The sequence below is a fragment of the Stenella coeruleoalba genome, assembly GCF_951394435.1.
Source record: "Stenella coeruleoalba genome assembly, chromosome: 14".
Lineage (NCBI taxonomy): Eukaryota > Metazoa > Chordata > Mammalia > Artiodactyla > Delphinidae > Stenella > Stenella coeruleoalba.
This window is the reverse complement of record NC_137160.1, coordinates 51,090,307-51,115,645: the sequence shown is the minus strand read 5'-3', so window position 1 is coordinate 51,115,645 and position 25,339 is coordinate 51,090,307.

Genomic DNA, 25,339 nt, shown 5'->3' with positions numbered 1-25,339 from the left:
TTCCTTCTTTTTGGATTATTTACATATTTGTTTGTTTTCTGCTAAGCTCTCAGCTCTCTCTCTTTTTTTTTTTTTTGCGGTACGCGGACCTCTCACTGTTGTGGCCTCTCCCGTTGCGGAGCACAGGCTCTGGACCTGCAGGCTCAGCGGCCATGGCTCACTGGCCCAGCCGCTCCGCGGCATGTGGGATCTTCCCAGACCGGGGCATGAACCCGTGTCCCCTGCATCAGCAGGCGGACTCTCAACCCCTGCGCCACCAGGGAAGCCCTCAGGTCTCTTTTTAAACCTTGCTTTTGCTAAATGAAAGCACAGTATAAGTCATGTTATGGAAAGTTAATTTTTTTTGTCAAACAATATGGAACCAGACAATAAAATTCAGGAAAGGGGCCTGTTTAAAACTCATGGCCTTGTCTAAACCTCTAAGTGTCAATAAACAGCTTCCCAAGCAGGTGGGACATCGTTTGCCTGGCTATGGTGAAAGGGCCTGGTGTCCTTCAGGGGACCATGGATACCTGGTCTCTGCAGTCACATTCTATTAATGCCTCATTAGACCAGCTATTCAAGTCCTTGTCTTTACATGTTATGTGTTTGGTGAGGGGAGAGACAGATGCCAGTTTCCCAAGAGGGAAAAAAAAAAGCAACTGGAAAAAAGGAAATGGCAGATCGTTAAAGAGATAGCTTTTGTTTCAATTTTCCCTCCTTTGTTTTCTTTTTCAGCCCTCTGTGAATTACCGTACTTTCCCTTTTGGTATTTTGGGCCATAGATCTCTGCGTTAATCTGAGCTCCATTTTTTTTCTTTTCCCTAATATTCATCTGGAAAATACCCTCACACCTGACAGCCTTGTTCTAGTGAGACCCACTGTCCGTTTCCAGATTGATTTACTGAGGGAGAGTGACGTGATCCCATGGCTGGAGTCCCATACTGGAGTCCAGGAAAGCTGGGCCCTTTTCCCAGGCCCGTTCACCACGCCTTTGCAGCGCCTCGAGGTCCCCGCTAACCTGCACTGCGCCTGCCTGCGTGTGCGCGGGTGATAACTGCAGATAAGCAAAGGGCAGCCTTTGTCGGGCCATGGTTCCCAGCTCTGCCATGAACTGGCTGCATGACCTTGGGCTCAACCAGCGTTCCTATTTCTGAGCCTCGGTTTGCTCTTTTGTAAACTGGGGGAGAGGAGCCAGTAGATGACAAATATTATATGGAGTTGTGCATTTCAGCCTTGGTGGGCCTCACAGGGCAGGCGGGGTGTGGCCAGTGGCCCTTTAGGACAAGGCAGGGCTGGGCAGGAGTGGGAAGGGATCGAGCTGTGTTGTCAAGGATGAGCCATCTTGCTCTGTTCCTGTTTTCTTGTTGTTTGGGGTAATATGAGGGGACCCTGGCTGCAGCCTCGGGTGTCTCCAGACTCAAGCAGGCCCGTGGAGGAGTGTGGCTGTCAGAGCAGAGAGGAGCAAAGCCACAGCAGCGGGTAGGGGATAGGCTCAGTGACGCAGGTGAAGACACCCATTTATAGGGCTGGGACCTGGGGGTCTTTGAGGGGGACAGCGCCTCACTGTGGCGCCCTGTCCTGCTACTTTCCCAAATGTTATCCATGCATTTTTGCTTCTAGCACTGAGATTTTAAAAAATATAAGGTGAGATAAAGGGGCACTGGACTTGGACTCAGAACAATGGGATCTTGGATTTGAGTTTTGCTTTTTCCAATTCCGTGACCTCGGCTAATTGCCTTAACTTCGGTGCCCCAGTTTCCTCATCTGTAAGGTGAGCATAATGCTACCAGCCCTGCCTATTTCTCTGGTTTGCTGTGAAGTCACCACACATGGGTGCATTGTGTAGGCTTTAAAGTGTGTGCTATCATAATTTGGCTTTTGTTTTCCTGTAGGACATTTTAAGGACAAGCTAAATGAAAGTGGCAGTTGGGTGTAGACACTGGCAGACCTTGGCGTGTTCTCTGTCCTCTGAGGGAACAAGGTCAAATGAACAAGTAGCTGAGAATGAAGAGGGTGTTCAGAGGGGCCCACCCCTTCCTCCTTGATTTCTCCTACTAATGGACATCTATGTTTCCACTCAGAATTCCCATTCATTTGTCAGGTACAAGGCCAGATACCAAAATAGCACTTGTGTAGGGCTGGAACTATTAGGGCCCAATCATTTCTGGGCTTTACTTCTTTCTCTCAACTCCACCTCTCTCAGAGTGTCTGCAGACGTGTCAAGGATGTAGTACAGGCTGGGTGATGGTGCTCAGAGACGGTCCAAACATTACACATGGAGACAAGAATTTCAGAGATGTTCCAGGGCACGGGTGCAGGCTTCACCCGTGCATGCAGATCACCTAGTGCCAGCATCAGTGGGGGCTGAAACGTTCCCCACATGCAGGGGACCAGCTTACGCACGCAAAGGAGGCCAATTCGACAGATGTTCAACTTCAAATGAAGAATTTCGAATACATTTCTGTACCTGTGATGGATGTCGTGGGTCAGCAGTTTAAAATACATCACTTACACTAACTAGTATATTCTCTTTTGTAAACACACAGGGGTTTTCTAATAGACATTGCCGTTGAGTTTCATGTTTTTTGATTAACAGCTGCATCTAAATAATGTCAGGACCACTGAAAATGTCACTTTGAGAAGGTACAGCGGCCCGGAGGACAGGCACAGACTATAGGCCACCTCTTACTTTCTGTTCTTTCCAGTTGTGTGGCCTCAGCAAGCCAGCAGCCTTCTCAGTTTCCATTCCCTCGTCCTGTCCTCAAAGTGGGGGAGATTATACTGAATTTAGGGGTCACTGTCATGGGTCAAGATAATGTGTGAAAAGAGCTGAACCTGGGTCCAATGGTGATAGAAATTCGAAATGTGGAAGCTTTTGTGGTGTTTATGATTTAGCATTGTAAGCTACTGTCTGAATTTTTCCCTTCTTATGTGGAATATGATGGACAGATTTAGTAGAACTTCTATGATTTTGTTTACTTAGTATCTTAGCTGATTTCCCTCTGGTGCTTTACCTTAGAAATTATCCATAAAATAAAAGGAATAAAACAAACCAGTAAAATTTGTATTATGTGCCAGGTAAGCTGCACATTCTACGTGTGGAAAAAATTAATACTCAACAGACCGCAGGCGGCGGGTGCCACGGCCGTCCCGCTTTGCAGATGAGAGGACTGCGTCTTGGAGAGAGTGGGTCACTTGAGCAGGGCCACGCGGCTAGTGGGGCAGAGCTAGGACTCAGAGGAGGGTTTTAGGACACCAGAGGCCACATTCTCAGTCCCTAAACTTTACTGACTCTACTCAAAAGCTGCCTGTTATTGGAACCTCCTGCTTCAGGGCAGTTGCTAAGGTTGCCATGGCCACACAGGGACTGGGGGAAAGTTTGGGGAGATGCCAGAAAGGAGTGGGAGCTGTCAGTTTTGTGGGATCCACTTCTGGTCTTTTTCCTCCTTCTCTCTCATGGCTCAACTGCCACCCCATTCCCCCAGCAGATGCCCTGTCCTTGGCATGCGTCCTCTTACCTGTATTCCATATCCATCTCCAAACACCTTCTCTTGGTCTCTTTTGGTGGCACTATCTTGCTCCTCGGAGCCTAGGTGACTTCCAGTTATCTTAAAGTCAACTCAAGCCCAAGAGTCTCACGATGGTGCCTACGGTGACCTCCCCTCCTCTTCTCATCTCTCGTCTTCCCTCAGTCTCCACAAGCACACCCCCTCGGGTGCCCTCTGTGGACTCAGCCCATCCCACCTTTGTGCCTTCTCCAGGCAGCTCTGGGCCTGCGCTGGGTGCTGACAGCTCCATTGGCCATAGGGGAGGACACCTTGGCAGCCCTGCAGTCATGCGCCAAGACATAGCCCAGAGGTGGCACTGCTGATGGAAAATCCAGAAGTGTTTTTATTCACTCATGTATTCATTTCTCCATTCAACAATTTTTTTTTAAAATTGAATACCAGGTGCTGGGAACAAAACAGATACTCAGACATAAGCCTGCCCTCACAGTTCAGTGGAGGGGACAGACTCAGAAACAAAGAGTGACAGGTCGGTGGGATTAGTTGGTGTGGTAGCATCACACCGTCACCGGGAGTGCGTAGAAGGGAATCAAGGAGGATGAGCTCGAGGACTGGGGATTTCAGGTGGAGGGGCCAGAGCATATAAAGACTGAGAGGCAAGAGGGAGCCGGTGCTTTCACAGAAATACACGTAAAGCACGGTGAGTGGAACAGACTGTGTGTGGAGAACAATGGCAAAAATCTGACTCATTCTGAGAGCCTCGCCGGCCACCATCAGCTCACACTCGAGTGGAATAGCTGAGACTTCACGGCCAGTACTTACAGAGGTGTGGGCACGGCTGAAAGGAGCCTGTAAGGTTTGAGGACACACCCTGGGGCTAGCATGCGTAGAAAGGAAGTGATGTTACCACTTCTGGCTGAAGGGGCAGGAGGAGGAAAGAGTTATTAAAACCCCAAGAAAGCTGGGAGACTTCCCTAGTTGTCCAGTGGTTTAGACTGTGTGCTTCCACTGCAGGGCACACGGGTTTGATCCCTGGTCGGGGAACTAAGATCCCACATGACACACAGCATGGCCAAACAAACAAAACAAACAAAAAAATCCAGGACAGCTATAGCTACGAGCCTCGGAGAAGGCGGCCGGATAAGAGTTGGGGACTTTGGTAAAAGAACGCAGCCACTGCCAGCACACAGCCTGGCAGGGAGATACAGAGCAGGTGAAGAAAGACGGAGAGTTTTCTGAAGGGCGGCAGAAAACAGCCAGCATGGCAGACGTCAAGCTCGTCTCCTGTTTCTATCCCAGCTCCCATTTATTGCCTGCATCACAGACAACACACCTCATTCTGCAAAGGATTGGGCCAGTGTGCAGCAGAAACACACAATGAAGAAATAAAGTTCAAAAACAGAATCCAGCCCACAGAAAACACAAAGCCCAAGTATAAGGAATGGGAGAAGAAGGCTGGATAATAAAACAAATATGCGGAGATTATGCGGACTTACAGAGTCAGTGCTGTTGAGCCAGAAATATGAGTCTGAGCTTCCCGGTGGCCACATTTTGGAGGGAGATGAGGTCAGTTACATAGTTTTCCTTGTCCAAGAGGTTAAAGCCTACCAGTTGGTAGTGGAAGTCTGATTTTTCCTGGACCTTAGCATGAATACGAGTTTTCTCCATGGGGCAGTGTGATTTAAGCAGACTGTGACCCTAAGAAAATACCTCCAGCAAACGCAGTCGGTGCCGCACATCCGTGCCGTTCGCTGGTTGTGTTGAGCTCACTAGTGCTCACAGATGGCGTCCAATCCGTGCCTCTCACTGGATTTCATGCTCCTCGAGATCAGGGACCACAGTTCGGGTGTCTTTGCTACCTCCCGTTACCATACTCTTTTGAATTTAATCTAGTGAAAATATTTTGAGTATTAACTTTTCTTCTGTCATTGCAGAAATAGTTTCTTGTACACTGTGGAGAATAACTAGACCTAGCACAGCCAACTCCCTAGTCCTCTGAACAGACTCCCGAGAAGCAGTGCTCTGGGGTTCAAGGTACAGTGGAGAGTTGGTGTAGGTATTTCTGAAGCGCTGTCATTCTCGTGGAACCACGCACTGAGAGGGAGAAACAGCAGTTCATCCAGTTCTCAGCTCAGCCTGAATGAGGTGTATCTGAGACCAGTGATGCTTAGCATTTGGGGGTCAAAGACTCTTTTGAAAAGATAATAAAAACTAAGGACTCTTTCCCCAGAAAAAGACAAAGGTACACAATTTTGATTTCCGCTTCAGGGAATTCACAGACTTCTGGGAGCCCAACCATGGATTCCAGTTTAGAATCTCTGGTTTAAACTCTGGGCCTCATATTTTGTAGAAGGGATTTTTCTTCCGGACACTCTGTGGCCCCTTTAGTGACAGGGACAAAGTGATATCCAGGCAGCAAGTTCATCCTATAGGGGCTGAGAGGAGTGGGCCAATTACATAATCAGCCTCTTACTTCCCTCACACACACAAATATTCTACAGTAGCACACAATAAATATGACACATGGAATATTATTCAGCCATGAAAAGGAAGGAAATTCTGACACACGCTACAACACGGATGAACCTTGAGGACATGATGCTGAGTGAAATAAGCCATTCAGGAAAGGAGAAACACTGTAGGATTCTACTTATGATTCTCTAGGTAGCTAGAGGAGTCAAATTCAAAACGACTGAAAGTAGAATGGTGGTTGCCAGGGGTGGCGGGGAGGAACTGGAGTTAGTGTTTCATGGCGATAGAGTTTCAGTTGTGCAAGATGAAAAAAGTTCTGGGGTAGGATGGTGGTGACGGTTGTACAACAGTGTGAATGTACTTAATGCCACTGAACTGTGCACTTAAAAATGGTTAAGATGGCAAATTTTATATTATGTGTATTTTACCACAATTGTAAAAAATCAGGCAAGAGTTGAAAACACAGGAGCCTGAAGATGGAGTGTGCAGCCTCAGGTGTGTGTGGAGTGGAGAGGCCTGGTCTCACCTGCTAGCTTTGGGTGACCATGGAACCCCTCCACCAAAAAAAAACAGTCGCTGGGAGGCAACTCAGCTCTCTCTGCTGCCTGCTGGGCTCCCTGAGCTGTGGTGGGTGGTCGTGGCATTGAACACCAGCACGAGGAGGACCTTGACTTGCTTTGGGATGCTTCTGCTGGAAACTTTGGACTCGTTGTTGCAGAATTTTATTTCAGTCCTCCACCTTGTTGCTGACATAGAGTTTTCCTATACGAGGATGGCTCGTGATCACCTTCTATTTCCTAAGGCTGTGCACGTAATTTCTAAAGGAAAACTGTGGCTGCATAAATGATTCACCATTCAGGAACTCTTCATTTTATAGCACCTATCTTTTTTATAACAGGAAGTAAATATGCGTTGCTAAGCTACTATGTCCACCAAAAAAAAAAAAAAAATCACACAGTAGATTCTGTTGTGCTCTTTGTGTTGATGATTCCTCTATGTTAATTCAGTCCTTTTGGGAATGAAATTGGGTCATTTGTAGAGAGGTGGATGGGTCTAGAGACTGTCATACAGAGTGAAGTAAGTCAGAAAGAGGAAAACAAATATTGTATATTAACGCATGTATGTGGAACCTAGAAAAATGGTACAGATGAACCGGTTTGCAGGGCAGAAATATTCAGTCCTTCTGTTCTTGACCTCCTTTACCTAAAGTTAATTAGAGTTTGGCCCTAGTGTACTTGGGGTAAACAGAAAAAAACAAAAAAAGGCCTAAATCATAATTTCCCATGAGAAAACAGTGGGTTTCTTTAAACTTTCTCAAAGGAATTTAAAAAGCACTTATTGGCCCCTATTTTCAGTTCTGCACCTATCTGTCATCTATCTATCTATCTGTCTATCTATCCATCTATCATCTATCTATCTATCATCTCTTTATCTATCTCTCATCTATCTATCAATCTATGGTTCAAAGACCTTGCACACATCAGACTTAATCATATTATTGCAAAGGAAAGAAATACAGAAATTTTAGGGGTTTCAAGTACGTCTTTTTTTTTTTTGTAGTACAAGGGCCTCTCACTGTTGTGGCCTCTCCCGTTGCGGAGCGCAGGCACCGGACGCGCAGGCTCAGCGGCCATGGCTCACGGGCCCAGCTGCTCCGCGGCCTGTGGGATCTTCCCGGACCGGGGCACGAACCCGTGTCCCCTGCATTGGCAGGCGGACTCTCAACCACTGCGCCACCAGGGAAGCCCTCAAGTAGGTCTTTTGACCCCCTGGGGTTGGGGCATCAGTGCTGTACCTCTGAGAAGTATAAGGCAGGTAGGGATCATTTTAAGATGTAGTTTAAGGGATTTAGATCAAAGGAAAGGAAGAACTGCATGTCAGTTATCCCATTTCCCCAAGATGGAGATCTCAAAATAAAAATGGATATCATTGTCCACAACAGATGCCCTGACCCTCAAGGCCATGGGAGCATCCTGCTGTAATGGAATCATTCCTTCTGTGTATTTAATTTACATGAGCTCAAATACGCATAAGTTTGAGTGAGGAGGGACCTGACAACTAGGCTTTCCAGTCCCACAGGAAGACAGGATGGGGACAGAGGACTTTGCTATTTCGCAACTGGGCTTTCTTACATGCTCTCTGTGCAAACATCTCCTCCTGCTGAGTGTGATTCTAGCAGTTTTTCTTCCCGTACAGCATGGCTTCCAGACGTAAGTCATCACCGTCATCTGAAGCCAGTGGTCAGTTTCAACTCACAGTGCAAGAGCGGGCTGTGCTGAGATTTCAGGAGATGGGATGGCCCTCTCCAATGTGATTCAGTGTAACAGGGGTCATAAAGATTGGCAAGAGAAAAGTCAAGCTGTGGTATCAAGTACTGAAATGTTTGTTAAGGAGACAAGTCAAATATATAGAAGACTTTGGTGAAGACTGAAACAGCATTGGACTTGTGTCTAGAGAGCCTGGACCATGAGTTGTGTCTCTGAATTACAACGCAGGTTCTAACTTCCTGCCCAAGAGGTACAGATTTCTGATGAAAAGGAATTTCCAAGAGTAATTTTGACTCTACATGCTTTTCACCAGTATCCTCCCTTCTGACCCTAACTCTTATGGAAATTATAATGGTTAAGAGCCTGAACTTTGGGGTCAGATGTCAAATTCTAAATCCCAGCTCCAACGACAACTAACATTAATTTGACTAAGCCTCAGTTTCCTCAAATGTAATACTATTCTTACCTAACAGGGTAGTTCTGTGGATTAAGTGAGACAGTCCACGTGAAGCACTCAGCACCTGCCTTTAATAAGTAATGCAATAGATGTTTACTCTGATTATTCAGGAAGCAGAAGCAATCCCATGCATTGGCTATGTGCCACTGATTTGTGGGAAGAACAAAGGACTGGTTCTGTGCTCTGGATCCAAAGCAACGAAAAAGTTTCAAAAACATATTTGTTTTTTACTCTTTCGTCTGCTATGTTCTCTATACCTGACTTCTAAACAATTTAAATATACATGTTTCCTATGCAACTGTTCACACAATGGATTCGGTGAATATTTGTTGAGCACCTACTGTGTGCCAAGTTAGGGGCTGGCAATGCAGAGGGAAGGCAGTCTGAACAGGGGGGAGGGGATGGACACATAAACTGGGAGTGATGAGCCAGCGTAGGGAATGGAGTGATGGGGGTACCTGAATGGATTGAGGTGCAGAAAGTGGTGAATGGATTAAGGAGGGTTTCTGGGTTGAGAAAGGCATCAAGGTAAGAAACAGTAGGGAACGTTGGGGCAACCACAAGGAAGTCAGGTTGCCAGAGTGGAAATCTGTGCCAATCTGCGAATGGTGGGAAGAGGCTGATCCTGGAGACGTTCCTGCTCCACCAGGGCCCTTTAACCTTCACCATGAAGGCTGTGGGGAGCCACTGATTGACTATATATTCTCATCAAGATGGATCATTCTGTGTGGAGGACGGATTGTAGGGGGAGACCTGAGGTGAGGGTCTGCGGACAGGACCACTGTGGCCACGGGAGAGAGCGCTGGGGAGGGGACGTGGGTAGTTGCCCTGGGGAAGGAGAGAGGCAGGGCCACAGAGAAGTGAATACTAGGTGAACTCAGCAGGACTTGTGATTGCTGGGGTGCAAGCGAGGGGAAGGGAGAGCTGGGGGCGACACCCAACCGTCTAGTGTAAACAACTGAGAAAATGGCGGTGCCACCCACTGAGATATTTTTAAAATAAAAAAGGAAGAACATGTTTTGAGGGGGGAAGATGATTTTGCTCCTTTTGAAAGAACTTCCTAGACCTTACAGTCTAGGAAGATAGTGATTCAAGTGTGCTTTTCTTTCATTACATCTGGAATTCAATAATCGATAAAAAATTATTTGTAATAACAAAATCTTCAGAAAGCATGTCTAAACAGGAAGTTGCATAGTCGTATACTCTCAGCCAGAATCAAGCAATATCCAAGCTTAAATGACCTTCATGATTTATCATTGGCAGGGGGAGAATCTTTGAAAAAATATTAAGAGGGAGGCTGGATAAAGGAAAACCAAATACAGTAATACTAGTTAAAAAAATATAAAAATCCTGATTCAGATATTTTCCACCTTTTCTCTGACATTTAATTATATGCATTTCAACCTCTCTCTTCCTCCCCCCGCCCCGCCCCCATTATCCTGTGATGAAGATTCTAGAATAACTGGTGAATAGCAAAAAATGAAGTCAGTAGAAGGAAGAGGAAGAAATAGAGCTTGGATAATCCATAAACTGACAGTTCACCTACTTACATCAGATAGAGGTTGGAGTACCTAGTATGCAAGACTGGGAGAAGTTAAGAAAGAATCTAAGGATATAGCCACAAGTGAGCGAACCTATGGACTCAAACCCTTGTGTTTCTCTGCGTGGGTGAGCTCCATAAACTGCCTACGTGTCTTTCGAATTTCATTTCTTTTAGATTTAGTCATCTTATTTTGGGGGTGGGTTCTGAATAGTAGTGAGAGACCGTTTTGCCCCCAAATCTGGTTAAATAAGAAACTGAGAGCGGGATGGAAAAGATGCATACACGGGCCTTTGCTGGACATGGGTCGTCCAGCAGCGCCAGGCCAGCACACAAAGGACTTCTTAGAGCTATCACTTGACAAAGTGCCAGGGAGAGGGCTGACGTCAGCGGGGAGAGGGCCGTGGGTGGGTGTCCCCCGGACGACTTCCTGCCCTTCCTCTCCCTTCCAGAACCTGTAATCCCTGACCGGGCAATTCCAGCTCTGGGTGTTTCTTAAGCAACTAGAGCAGGTCCTGCCAGTGTGAGGGGTTGCCACCTTTTATAAATTGTGTTCCGGGGCGGCTGCTCGTGACTCTTTCTCGTGATTCAGTGTCGCTGCCTCACCTGTGCCTTTGATTTCTCCCTCCTCCATGTAACCCTCACGTCTCTCTGTGTAGTTACAGCACCTAGAAAATGCAGTGGTGTTTTCTGATTGGCTGCTCTGCGAAGTGGAGCCCTTTCTTAGTTAAGTGCTGTCACATTCTCCAGTGGTTTCTCAGGTCTGTGTCTTACTGCCCAACGATGCGGGGAGGTTTTTGGGACGGGGAAGAAATCTGTCGGCTGCTTCCTCTATAAGCATCTTCCTCACCTCCGTCTCCCTTCCCTCCAGCCACACACGCAGCAGGTAGTCAGCAAATGCTGTGGACGGTAAAGCGGTGCCTCCAATATGGGTATCTCCAGTTAAAAAATGAAAAAGTCGTATGTCAAAGGACTGAACATAAAGTTTCTATGAGAAATGAAACCAAGCCCCTCCCCCTCAGAGGAGGCCTTGGCAATACTCACAGAAAGGACATAACAGTGACTCTCGGTAAGTGCTTGCTGTGCACCAGGCACCGCTCTGGACCCTTTACGTGTATCATCACATAGTCCTCAACATAATCTGCTTATTATTATCCTCATTTTACAAAGGAGGAAACAGAGGCACAGAAAGTTTAAATTACTTGCCCAAGATCGGAATCAGATTTCAAGTTCAGGCAGTTTGACTCCAGAATCACTGTTACATTGCTCTTTGTGTCCCATTTAAATGTTTCCACCGACAAGATCATTCTCCTCTCATTTCTCCTAGAAGATTTATAGTTTCATTGTACATTTCTATCGACAGCCATCAGGAATAGATTTTTGTGTCTGGTGTGAGGCCAAAATGGATTTTCCCCTTTGGGATCCCTGATCGATAGCACACTATTTATTAAAAAGACCCATCCATCATCTTCCTACTCTGTGGTAAGGTCACCTTTGTCATAAGTCAGGTGACCTTATACATATGACCAGGTTTTAGGTTCTCTATTCTGTTCTATCGCTCTATTTATCTTTGTGCTGAAATTACATTGTCTTAATTACTATAGCTTAATATTTCTTTCTTCCTTAAAAAATTAATTAATTTATTTTGGCTGCATTGCGTCTTCATTGCTGCGTGCGGCCTTTCTCTAGTTGCGGTGAGTGGGGCTGCTCTTCGTTGCGGTGCACCGGCTTCTCATTGCGGTGGCTTCTCTTGTTGTGGAGCACAGGCTCTAGGCGTGCGGGCTTCAGTAGCTGTGGCACACCGGCTCAGTAGTTATGGCGTGTGGGCTCTAGAGCACAGGCTCAGTAGTTGTGGCTCACGGGCTTAGTTGCTCTGCAGCATGTGGGATCTTCCTGGACCAGGACTCGAACCTGTGTCCCCTGCACTGGCAGGCAGATTCTTAACCACTGTGCCACCAGGGAAGCCCCATTTGCTGTAGCTTTTTAAAAAAGATACTTAGTTAAGATTTTTACAGATATTTAGTTAAGTTTCCTCTATCCCTAGTAAGTGAAGACATAAAATTATTCACAAATGGGTGTTGAATTTTATCAAATGGTATTTCTACATCTATTGAAATGATCATGGTGTTTCTTCTTCATTCTGTTAATTGGTGAATTATGTTGATTGAATTTTCTGTATTACTTTTAAAAATTGTGGTAACGTATACTTAACACAAGATTGACAATTTTAACCATTTTTAGGTGTATAATTCAGTGACATTAAGTACCTTCCCAATGTTGTGCACTATTCAATTCCAGAATGTTTTTGGCATCTTGAACAAAAACGCTGTGCCCATTAAATAATAAATTCTCATTCCCCTCTTCCCTCAGCCCTGGTAACCTCTATTTTACTTTCTGTCCATATGAATTTGATTACTCTGGGTTTCTCATGTAAATGAAATCATACAATATTTGTCCTCTTGTCTGGCCTATTTCACTTAGCATAGCGTCCCCAGGGTTATCTATGTTGTAACATGTGTCAGAATTTCATTCCTTTTTTTTTTTTTTTAGAATTTCATTCCTTTTTAAGGCTGAATAATACTCTCTTGCATGCATATACTACATTTTGTTTATTCATTCATCTGTTGATGGATTTTTGGATTGTTTATATCTTTTGACTGTTGTGAATAATGCTACTATAAACATGGGTGTACAGGATCTGTTTGAATCAATTCTTTTGTGTTTATACCTAGAGGTGGAATTGCTGGATCATATGGTAATTCTATGTTTAACTTTCTGAGGAACTGTCAAACTGTTGTCTACAGTGGCTGCACCATTTTACATTCCCACCAGCAATACGCAAGAGTTCCAATTTCTCCACATCCTTGTCAACACTTGTTATTTTTTGTTTCTTTTTTATGAGCCACCTTATTTAGGGTGTGAAGTGATATCTCATGGCTTTGATTTGCATTTCCCTAATGACTAGTGGTGTTGAGTATCTTTTCATGTGCTTATTGGCTATTTGTACATTTTCCTTGGAGAAATGCCTAAGTCCTTTGTCCATTTTGTTTTGTTTTGTTTCGTTTTGCGGTATGCAGGCCTCTTACTGTTGTGGCCTCTCCCGTTGTGGAGCACAGGCTCCGGACGCGCAGGCTCAGCGGCCATGGCTCATGGGCCCAGCCACTCCGCAGCACGTGGGATCTTCCTGGACTGGGGTACGAACCCGTGTCCCCTGCATTAGCAGGTGGACTCTCAACCACTGCGCCACCAGGGAAGCCCCCTTTGTCCAGTTTTGAATTGGGGGTTTGTTTTCTTGTTGAGTTGTAGGCATTTTTAATATATTCTGGATATTAGCCTTTTACCAGATATATGACTTGCAAGCATTTTCTCTTATTCTGTGGGTTGTCTTCTCATTTTTTTAAAAAATATTTATTTATTTAGGCTGCGCCAGGTCTTAGTTGCTGCACACAGGATCTTTAGCTGCGGCATGTGGACTCTTAGTTGCGACAGGCTTGTGGGATCTAGTTCCCTGACCAGGGATCGAACCCAGGCCTCCTGCATTGGGAGCGTGGAGCCTTACCCACTGGACCACGAGGGAAGTCCCCTCATTTTCTTGATAGTATCCTTCGATGAACAAAAGTTTTCAAATTTGATGAAGTACAACTTATCTATTTTTTCTTTTTTTTAGAATTGAAGTATGATCGACATACAACATTATTTTAGTTTCGAGTGTACACCATAGTTACTCGACATTTGAATACATTGTAAAGCTCTTAAAACCCTGACTCAGACTGCATCCTCCTCCTGTTCACGACCCCGCAGGACCCTCAGAATGAAGTCCAATGCCTCAGCCTGCCATTCCAGGCATGACTTTGCTCATACTCTCCATTCCCTCAGACACAAGAAGGAACCCAGGTTTCCTGAATCTTCCCGGCTCAGTCCCACCTCCCAGCTTTTACACACGGTGGTCCCTCTGCCTGAAACACTCCTCCCACACTCCATCGCACTGGCTGTCAGAAATGGGACCCCACCCAGGAGAACCTCACAGGCCTGGACACAGGGGCCTGGGCTGCAGAGATGTGAGCGGGTGCCCCTCACTTGTGGCTTTAGGATTTGGGTGGAGGTCAGAGCGGGTGAAGGCCTGGAGAACGAGGAAGGTCTGTCAGCCTGGCTGCTGCCATCAGAGTCCGTGAGCAGAGTGGGGCCAGTTGACCGTCCATATTCAGGCTCTGGTGTGGGTCAGCAAGCCCCTCAGACCTGCCTCTGTGCAGGACAGGGATTCCTCTGGGGCCTTACCAGCCCTGTCACCTCAGGTCCCACCCAGCCACCTGGAGTGGCTGAGCCAATCTCTTATTATCATTTAAAGTCTATAGAATTGGTAGCGATGTTTCCTTTTTCATTCCATTCTTGATTTTGGCAACTTTTGCATTCTTTTTTCTTGATTGGTCTTGTTAGGTGTTTATTATTATTATCTTTTTAAAGAGGCAATTTGATTGATTTTCTTTCTTGTATGCTTGTGTTCTATTTCATTAATTCACATTGTTATTTTTATTGTTTCTTACATTTTTGGATTCAATGTACCGTTTTATGTACTAACTGCTTGAGATGGATGCATAAATAGATGATTTTCAGCCTTTTCCCTTGGCTAGTAGAGGCACTTAACATGACACATTTTCCTTTAGGCATAATTTTAGCCACATTCTGAAGGTTGATGTCTATTTCCATTATAGTATAATTCAAAATATTTTCTAATTTTTATTGTGATTTATTCTTTGACTCAGGGTGGATCTTTAAAAATATTAATTATTTTAAAAGGTGAATTGCTCAATTTCCAAACATTCAGGTGTTTCACTGTGGTCAGCAGATATGCTCTGAATTATTTTAATAATTTGAAATTTCTGGAGAATTTATTTATGGAAAGCATAAGGCAAATTTCGTAGATGTTCCATGCATACTTGGAATGAATGACCACTTTTTTATTGTTGGGTGGAGTATTCTACATATGTCAAATCAAATTTGTTAATTTTGTTATTCACATCTCCTATATCCTTACTGATTTATTAATGTTTTGCCTGTTTTTTCTTTCATATGCTAAAAGAGATTTGTTAAAGTCGCCTACTGTCATTTCATTGTATATTTTTCCTTTAGTTCTTCAATTTGTGAAACTATATTATTTAGAATTATCATAGTTCCCTGATGGACTCGAGTTTTTATCACTGTGAATATCTTTTATCTTTAGTGGTGTGTCTTGCCTTAAAGTTTACTTTGTTTGATATTAATGTAGATATAATAGTTTTTTGTTTTCCCATGTTTTACTTTCCATCTTTCTGTGATTGAGGACTTTCAATCATCTCCTCATATTAGGGTGTGTATCTTGTAAGCTGCATAGTGTTTTGGTTTTGTTGTTCTTGTGGTTGTTATACAGATTGACAATATTTGTCTTTTAATTGGAGCTCTTATTCTGTTTATATTTAATGTAATTACTGAGATAATTTGGTTTATATCTATCTTCTTAACATTTGCTTTCTTTATGTTCACCTGTCTTATGGTTCCTTTTCTCTCCTTTTTGTCTTATTTTCTTTTAATCAAGTGTTTTTTATTATTCCACTTTTCCTTTCATTAGCTTGTTATACATCCTTTTACTATTCTTTTAGTTGTTACCTTAGCGATGACAATATCATTCCTTGACTTATTGGCTTCTAATCTGATTTATATGCTTACCATTTCATGTTAAACAAAGCTTCCTAAAGAATAACGTAACCCGTCTCATCTTCTTGCCTCTTTTTGTTATTGCTGGTATGCATTTTAATTCTACATACATTACCAACCCTACAAAACATTTTTATTGTTTCTTGATACTGTCAAAATTAATGTCACTAATTTACCCTTTCTATTCATGCATTTCTGTTTTTACCTGGTCTTATCTTCCTTATGTAAGAATTTTCATTAATATTTCCTTTTTCTTTTTTTAATTGAGATATAATTGACAAATAGCATTGTATTAGTTTCAGGTATACAACATAGTGATTTGATATTTGTATACACTGTGAAATGATCAGCACAATAAGTCTAGTTAACATCCATCACAACATAGTATTTCGTTTAATGGAAGTCTGATGGCAATGAATTCGCTGTCTTTATATACCTGAAATGTCCTTAATTTATCTTCATTTTTGAAGGATATCTTCAGTCAGTGGATATAGGGTTTTCGGTGGGTATTTATTTTCTTTCAGCACTTTAAAGACATCATTCCTTTGTTTTTTGTTTGTGTTTTGGTCTGTTGCTCCTCTGAATGTAACGGGTCTGTGTTTTCTCTGACTGCTTTTAAGATTTTGGTTTTTGTTTCCAGCAGTTTTATGAGGATACACAAAGTTGTGGTTTTCTTTATGTTTATCCCACTTAGGTTCTAGAGCATCTCTGAATTTTCCTTGATGACTTTTGTGAGTTTTTGAAATATCTAGGATGTTATCTCTTAATACATTGCTTCTGCCCCATTGCATGTCTTCTCCCTTTTTAGTCAAATTTTCCATTTTGTCATCGATTTTCTTGAACATACAAATCCCAGTTATTTTAATTATTTTAAAGTCTGTTTGATAACTCCAATATCTGGGTTACTTGTACGTCTGTTTTTATTGCCTACTTATTTTTTGGTCTTGTTTCTTTTCATGGCTGGTAATTATTTATTAAAGGCCAGACATTTTGTGTTAAAAAAATGTAAGAAGTATTCTGGATGAAACAATCTTCCTCCAGAAAGAACTTACACCATCTTCCAATAGGCAGTTCAAGTAGGACTGTTCTGAGACTGAGCTGCAGTCTCTGCAAGGCTTGTTTCTGTTTGGTTTGCTCCTCATCCTCATTTCTATGGTGTGAATGTCCAGATGTCCCAACTAATACCTACTATTTACTAGAGCATTAGTATTTACTAGAGGAGCCTCTTCCTGGAAGGTCTTAAACGCCAATCTTTTTTTCTTTAATCTTCATTATAGTGAGAATACTATAGCTTCCCTGTGTAGCTTAAGACTTTGGAAAGTACCTCAAAGGTAGTTGTCAAATGTTGGGCTCACTTCCTCATGAATGGGATTAGTGTCCTTATGAAAGAGGCCCCAGAGGGATCCCTCTCCTCTTTTGTCATATGAGGTGACAGTGAGAAGATGAGGAAGCAGGCTCTCACCAGACACCAAACCTGCTGGTGCCATGATCTTGGACTGCCCAGTCTCCAGAACTGTAAGAAATAAATGGTTGCTGTTTAGGAGTCATCCAGTCTATGGTATTCTATTAGAGCAGCACTAATGGTCTAAGACAGGGAGGAAGTTTTTAAAATTGATATGTAATTGACGTATAACATTAGTTTCAGTTGTACAACATAGTGACTTGATATATGTATATATTGTGAAATGATCAGCACAACAAGTCTAGTTAACATCCATCACCACACGCAGTTACGAGGTTTTTTCCTTGTGATGAGAAGTTTTTATTTACTCTCTTAGAAACTTTCAAATATATAATACCGTGTTATCCACTATAGTCACCATGCTGTACATTCCATTCCATGATTTATTTATTTTAAAACTGGAAGTTTGTCCTTTTTACATGCTCCCCCAATTTTAATTTTTGTCTTTCCAATCCTGTGGGATTGCTGAAAGATCTGTCGATGTCCTGCTTCTTAGCAGCTGTCTTTTTTCTAGTTTTCCAGCTTCTTCTACCATTCTACTGAGAATCAACAAATGTCATGGGGGAAAAACAGCTGCATGCAAAATGTTGGGGTTACCTCAAAGACCTTCTCTTCATTCTAGAATCTTGGCTTCTCATGTCCCGGCTGTCCAAGCAGCTCTTTCACGACCTCGAACAGTTGTTCCTTTGTATTATATTCAGCTTTCTAGTTGTTTTCTTTGGGAGTATTAGTCTGCTAAAACCTACTACATCATAGCTGGAAAGTTAAATTATCAGAAGTGATCATTTAATGTCAAATAATATGGACTTCTGTATTAGTTCTCCAGAGGAACAAAGCCAGTGTAGATACATGAGAGGAGATTTATTATGGGAATTGGCTAATGCAATTATGGAGGCTGAGATAGGCCACCATATGTCGTCAGCAGCTGGAGAACCAGGAGAGCTGGCGGGGTAAGTCCCAGGATGAGGCTGAAGGCCTGAGAATGGGAGGGCGGAGGCTGGGGGAGGGGAGAGGGGAGGGACAGTGTAAATCCCAGGGACCAAGGCTAAGACCAGGAGCTTGAGGTCCGGAGACAGGAGAAAATGGATGTCCCATGTCCCAGCTCAAGAAGAGAGGAAGGCAGTTGGCCCTTTTTCTGCCTTATTTGTGCTATTCAGGCCCTCCACCAATTGAGTGATGCCCACCCACATTCGTGAGGGCAGATCTTCTCTACTCAGTCTACTGATTCAAATGCTAATCTCTTCCCTCAGACACACCCAGAAATAATGTCTTCCCAGTTCTCTGGGCATCCCTTAGCCCAGTCAAGTGGACATGTAAAATTAACCATTACAGCTTCTAAAGACTTTTGATATATATTATCAAGTTGCTCCCTGGAGGGCTATTCTAATCATGTTTCTGTCCAAAGTGTATTATGTAATTATCGTGTACAGACCTCTAAGTTAGTCATCTGTGTGCATGGGATGTTCACTGTCCAGGGGTAAGCTGATGGATAGAAGAGACTGTAGCTCTGCTTTCCAGCTTACTCACAGCACAGGGCCTGACTTATAAGAACGTAGTAGAATGAGAACAGCAAAGTTTCATCACTTTTTATAGCTGTGCAATCTTGAGTGGATTCATTTGATTCTGTGAGTTTTAATCTTCTTATCTTAAAAAGGTGTAAAGCTCCTAGTGTGGCTTACGTGAGTAGTTGAGCTGAAGTGTGTAAAACTCCAGGCACGTGACATGTGTTCATCAAATGGGAACTATTTCTTATAAGTAGTGAGTCATAGATATTGGCTGAATGAATAAATGAATGAATGAGTGAATAAGTTAATGATTTAAGGAGAATGAAGTTGCTTACATCAGGTTTCCATGGGATGGGAAACAGCACAAGGAAATTAAGGCATCTGCAGCAGGGGACGGACAGAGCAGACAAGCAAACTTGGGGTGTGTGCAGTGCCAGTGATATTTCACAAACTTGCCGAAAGGCAAAAAAGTAATTGCTAGAAAATAGGGGAGAAGCTCATGGTTGTTCTGTGGGCCGCTTGGAATTGTGGGGGACTTCAGAATCATTTGTGCTATTACTTTCACCCTCTGGTGAATGCTGAGAAAGGGAATTTCTTTTCCTGTCACTTCAAATACATGTAAATTTGGCTTGCCATAAAGCAAAGTCGATGATGATAGATTCTTTGGTAAAAACCTTTCTTCACGTCACTTGCAAAATCATAGAAACCCAGAATCATAGAAATCTCTGAAATCCTAGAGCTGGAGAGACCTCATAGACCATTGGTCCCATTTTTCATCCTCACTGGATGACTGCAGCAGAATTCCCGACAGTTGATCATACACCTGCTGCCTGTTTGCTCTGTACGGTGCCATGAAGGCTCTGTTTCATGGGCCTGTTCCATGTTGGCCTGCCAGGCACGGTGTTCTTCCAGGACTTGAGCTGCAATCAGCTTCTTCATAAAGCCCCTCCATTGATCTGATGTTGGTTGGCCCTCTAAGATCCCATGGAATAATTCTAATCCTTTTTCCTAAAATGTCTTTTTCAACCATTTGAAGGTAGCCCTCCATGGAAAAAGCACTGGATGAGGATCAGAAGACTTGAATTGTAAACCAAGTTCTATCACTAGTAATATGACATTGTAGTGATAGAACCAAGTTCTATCACTAGTAATTTGATAGAATAGGAGCCCAAGGCTTTAAAAGTTAAGCAAATTGCCCAAGGTCACACAGCTATTAAGTGATGAACTTAGACTGTGAGTCCAGCTTTGCTGATGTTGAAGTTCAAGTTCTTGTCCACTATGTTAAGAGGGCATCTGTGTGCTACTGCTGGTTTGTACTGAGCTTGTGGTCAATTAAACTTTAGTCTTTTCTCCCACAGGTTTTGATCAAGTCACATTTTCTCCATTTGGAACTTGTCTGACTCCCTATCTATCTACCTATCTATCATCTATTTATTATCTGTCTGTCTATCTATCTGACTGTCATCTTGCTATCATCTACCCATTTTTAATTTTTACTTACATGTATAACTATACTTTTCCTTCTTAAATCTAAAACTGAGGGGTAACCATCATTTCAGTCTGTCAAAATGATTACTGGTTTTTATTGCATAACATCTCCCTTTGAACTTTGAGTTCAAAAGGAGACAATTTTGAGACAATTTTCAAAGCTGAAAAAAGAAAGATATTGCTAAAAATTTTAATGGAATTATATTAGGCAGGGTCATAGGACAGGCCACTGGCAACCAGTTGTGAACATATCCAACTGTCCAATAATTTCAATCACGTATTTTCAGTTTGACCACAATGACATCCCAACAGACTTAACCTCATTTCCTAGTGGATATGTTTGATGGTTTGGCATCCTGACCTTAGTGAACCCGTGTTGGTTCCACGTGATCACAGCATTCTTTTCTAAGTGGTTCACAAGCCATCTAGTTAGTAATTTTATTCTAGAATTTTGCCAAGATTTGACATCAAGAATTTGCTTTGACCAAACTGTAATTCCCAGAATCTAGGCTTTCTCGAATTTCACAATCAAAAACTATTTTCCAGTCTTCTGGCACCTCTTTATTCTTCATGTTTTCTTCCCCCCAAAGATTGCCAACAGTGATTGCATAATTACATCTTTGAGTCTTTCAGTACTTTGGATTATGATCTGTCCGGGCTGGAAGGTGTGATCCCACTTGAATCGTGTTGTAGTGAAAAGGGAAGCAGACTAGAGTGTAGACCTCATTCTTGTCTTGCTGCATCATTTGCTATGATGTGACTTGCGGTAAATGACTTAGTCTATGTAGCCTCTGTTTCCTCATCTGTAAATGGGGATAAAACCTCACAGGGGCTTGAAAGGAGTAAATGAGTTAACAGCTGGGAAAGTGTCTGGAGTAGCGTAAGCTTCAAAAATCTGAATTTCCCTTAATGCCTTATCTATCTTGGTGTTCAATCTATTCTTTACATTTTAAAATGTCCTTTAGAATTTGAAAACAATTCTTCTTGCTGGAGAAGACAAAAGGGAACCAGAACTCTTTGTGGATGAAGACGATGTGGCGCACTGGCCTGGGAGGAACACGAGTCACTTATCGGGAGGGTGTTTCATTAACTCGCTGTGTGACCTTGAGCAAGTTGTGGAATCACTCTGGGTTTTATTTTCATCTGTAAAATGAGGAGGAAGGACGGGGTGGTTTCTTAGTTCTTGTTCTTAGTTCTAAATCCTCTGAATCTAATTTTGCCTTTTGCCATGTCCTTGGACTATAGAGCCTTCTTCCTGTAGAGGGGTCTATCCTTTAGCCAGTTCTTGATCTACTTTGTGAATAAATCTCAGATATTTAAAAATCCCCGGCAGACCCCTTGCCACACCAAACGGTTCTGAGCTGAACCTCTGTCATCTGTAGGTTGATATGGGCTATTAGCCCAAATGAGCCCAGATTAGGATGACAAGCCTGCTTGCTGTCTCCAACTCAGCTTATTATGCACTGCTTTGGATTACCCGGGATTTGATTCTATCACTAGCCTAATGATTGAGAATTGATGGCATAATAATACTATGTCAACATACAGAGATGTTATGGAAATAATGGAAATAATTATGTAGTACTTCCAAACTAAAGTGTTTTTTGATAAATGAGGATGGATTTCAGATGTGAAATACAGCAATTACTCTTCACCCTAGAATGCTGGAAGAAGCCTTTGGATCGACACAGGAAGTCGCTATTCATCAGTTGTGATTAATTTGGAAAAAAATCACATTCCTTGTCTCCAAAATATGAATAATAAGAATTTTGTTTTTATTGTGCTTATTTTCTACTCTGGGGACATTATCCAAATTCTACAGAAAGTGTCTTCTGATCTCAAGGTAATTAAATACATAGATGTCTTTGCTCCTCTTTTCAGGGCAGATTTTACAACATAAATCTTATCCATTCATTTGCGTGATGTATACATTAATTTGTTGAAGAAATATACATCAAACACTTATTGTATGCCATGTCACACATGGGCTCAGAAAATAATTGAGGAGGCATTCCCTGCTTTTAGAGAGATCTTCGTTGGTTAGGGGAGACCTGCTAAGGCTGACAGAAGGGTGTAGTAGGGCTGCTAGAAAGTGAGTTCCGGATCCTGGACCTTTCAGGAGCCTTCTCAGGAGACTTGCTCTTCTGTTAATCCTTCTCTCTGCATTCCTGACCTCTTGTCTTTATCACCCAAACACTCTCTCACTCTCTGTGTCTTCTATCTTAAAAATAAACAGCAAACCTCTACTAACTCATCATGTCTCTCCAGGATTACCCTGCTTTTTTTTTTGGCTGCACTGCACAGCTTGTGGGAGCTTAGTTCCCCCACCAGGGATGAACCCGGGCCCTCAGCAGTGAGAGCACGGAGCCCTAACCACTGGACCGCCAGGGAAGTCTGTTACCCTACTTTTCCATTCCCCATGGAAGAGCTGTCTGCATATGCTGCCTCCACTTACCTCCCATTCATTCTTTATCCCTTCCTCCATCCCACCGAAACTGGCTTCCAAGCTACTAAATCTAATGGATACTTTTAAATTCTTGTCTTACTTGACCTGTCAGTATCACTTGACCCAGTTGGTATTCCCTCTTGAAATACTCTTTTCCTCTGAAAATGTCCTCTCTGGTTTCCCGCTTCTTCTATGGCTGCTCCCTTTTCTTTTGCTCTGAGGGTTCATCTTCTTTTGCAGCTTCTACTGCTGTTGTTCCTCATGGTGTGTTTTTGTCGGGCCTTCTTGTCTTGCCTCCTCTCCTTGGTTCTCTTCTCCTCTCTTTTTCTCCCTTTTTTGTCTCTCTCTTTTGAAGTAACCTCATCCTTTCTCATGATTTAAATTCTCCGTATATGTTGGAGAGTCTCAAATTCATAGCTGTAGGCCAGTGCTCTTTTCTGAGCTCCAGATGTAAATATTGAACTGTGAACTTGATACTGTTATTGGAATGTCTCGTAAACATTTCAAACTTAACATCTCAAACATCTGAGTTCCAGATCTCCCTCCAAATGTCTGCTCTTTCTACAGGATTCTCCATCCTGGTGAACTACATCTCCGTATGCCCAGGTGCTGAAGGATATGTCTAGCCTACTCTTCCTCACATGTCTTACAGACATCTCAAACTCTACGTGTCCAAAACCAGTCTATTGATTTCCATCCTTGCCACCATCAGTCTGCTCTCAAGAATCTTCAAGGCAAAACAAATTTTAAAACACACATACACAAAAAGAAAGAAGGAAAGAAGGAAGGAAGGAGAGAATGAAGGCAGGAAGGAGTGAGGGAGGGGAGGAAGGAAGGAGGGAAAGGAAGAAGAACAGAAGAGAGGAAGAGACAAAAATAAATCCAAAGCCATGTGGTTTTGCTTCACAACCGTCTACTGTACTATTAGAGTCAGAACCTGGTGGTGAGTTTTGACTCTTCCCTTTCCTTTATCCCTTATATTAAATTCATGCAAGAAAAGGTCACTTCCACCTCTGGCCATGAAGGGATTAACAGGGGGTAGATTCACCCTTCCATCTTACAGACTGAAAACTGGATAAAATATAGGAAATGATTTTCAGGAGGGTGGACAGCTGGTTGGTTGGAGAAGAAGTGGAGCAGGACAGTGAGGCCTGAGAGACAGGACACAATTCATGGAGCCTGAAAATTGATTTCCCAGGCTCTTTCCAAGCACGTTAATACACGTATTTTTTAATTTATTTTTTGGCTGCATTGGGTCTTCGTTGCTGTGCGCAGGCTTTCTCTAGTTGCGGCGAGCGCGGGCTACTCTTCGTTGCGGTGCCCAGGCTTCTCGTTGCGGTGGCTTCTCTTGTTGTGGAGCATGGGCTCTAGGCACACGAGTTTCAGCAGTTGTGGCATGGGGGCTTCCGTAGTTGTGGCACATGGGGGCCAGAGGCAGGCTAAATAGTTGTGGCACACGGGCTTAGTTGCTCCATGGCACATGGGATCTTCGCGGACAAGGGCTCGAACCTGTGTCCCCTGCAATGGCAGGCAGATTCTTAACCACTGTGCCACCAGGGAAGTCCAGAGCACGTTAATATTTTACCTACTTGTATGCTTGTCCATTGTCTGTCTCCCTCCACTAGAGCATCAGCTCCAGGAAGGCTGGAGACTTGGCTGTCTAGATGAGCACCTAGCCCAGGGCCCAGCCCATTGTAAGCACTCAATAAGTTTTCTGGATGGGATAAATAAGTGAGTGAACCCTTGATAACATCTGCTCCCTCACTAGCCAAGTCCTATCTATTCTGCTTTTAAGTTGACATCTCCAATCCATCCACTTCTCTCCAGCTCTGCTGCTGTTACCCTGATCCCAACATCATCGTATCTCCCCTCGACAAATACTGTACCTTCCTAGGTGGTCTTCTTACTTCTGCTCTTGCTTTCCTCCAGTCACTTTCTCCAGATTGGTATTTAAAATGTGAACTTCATCCTGTCCCTAGATATTAAAACATATCCATGGTTTCTGCTCTTTGAAGAATCCACACTCCTTACATGGGGGAGGTCAGCTCTAGCCTGTGGGCTCAGCGTCCTCCCTACACCTGTGGTTTCCTAATTCAGCAGCCCCTTGGATCCATGGCGCACAATTCGAAAACCGGGGAGCTAGATGATTGCAGGTGTCCTTTTAGCCCTTCGTGCGATGATACGATGCTTAGACTTAGGTGGCACAATCTAAATTATCCATTAAGATATGATGCTGCAAATTACCTGCAGGTTCAGCAGTTCTAAGCATAGTAACACGTACAAACAGAATGAGGGTGTCTCTCATTGACAATGGGAAAAATGAGCGTTGGGCTGTGAGAACTTATCATTGTCTGGCACCCTCGAGAGAGAGGGACATATTCTAAATACTTGTCTTGATTTTTCAAGCATAGCAATCATGGAAGGCAAATTCTCAGTCTACCAGAACTTTCTAGAAATATCATGAGACAGTATTCTAACTCCTTTGCTTTGATTTTCTGTCGACAAGGCAATGCTTTGCTTTGTTGT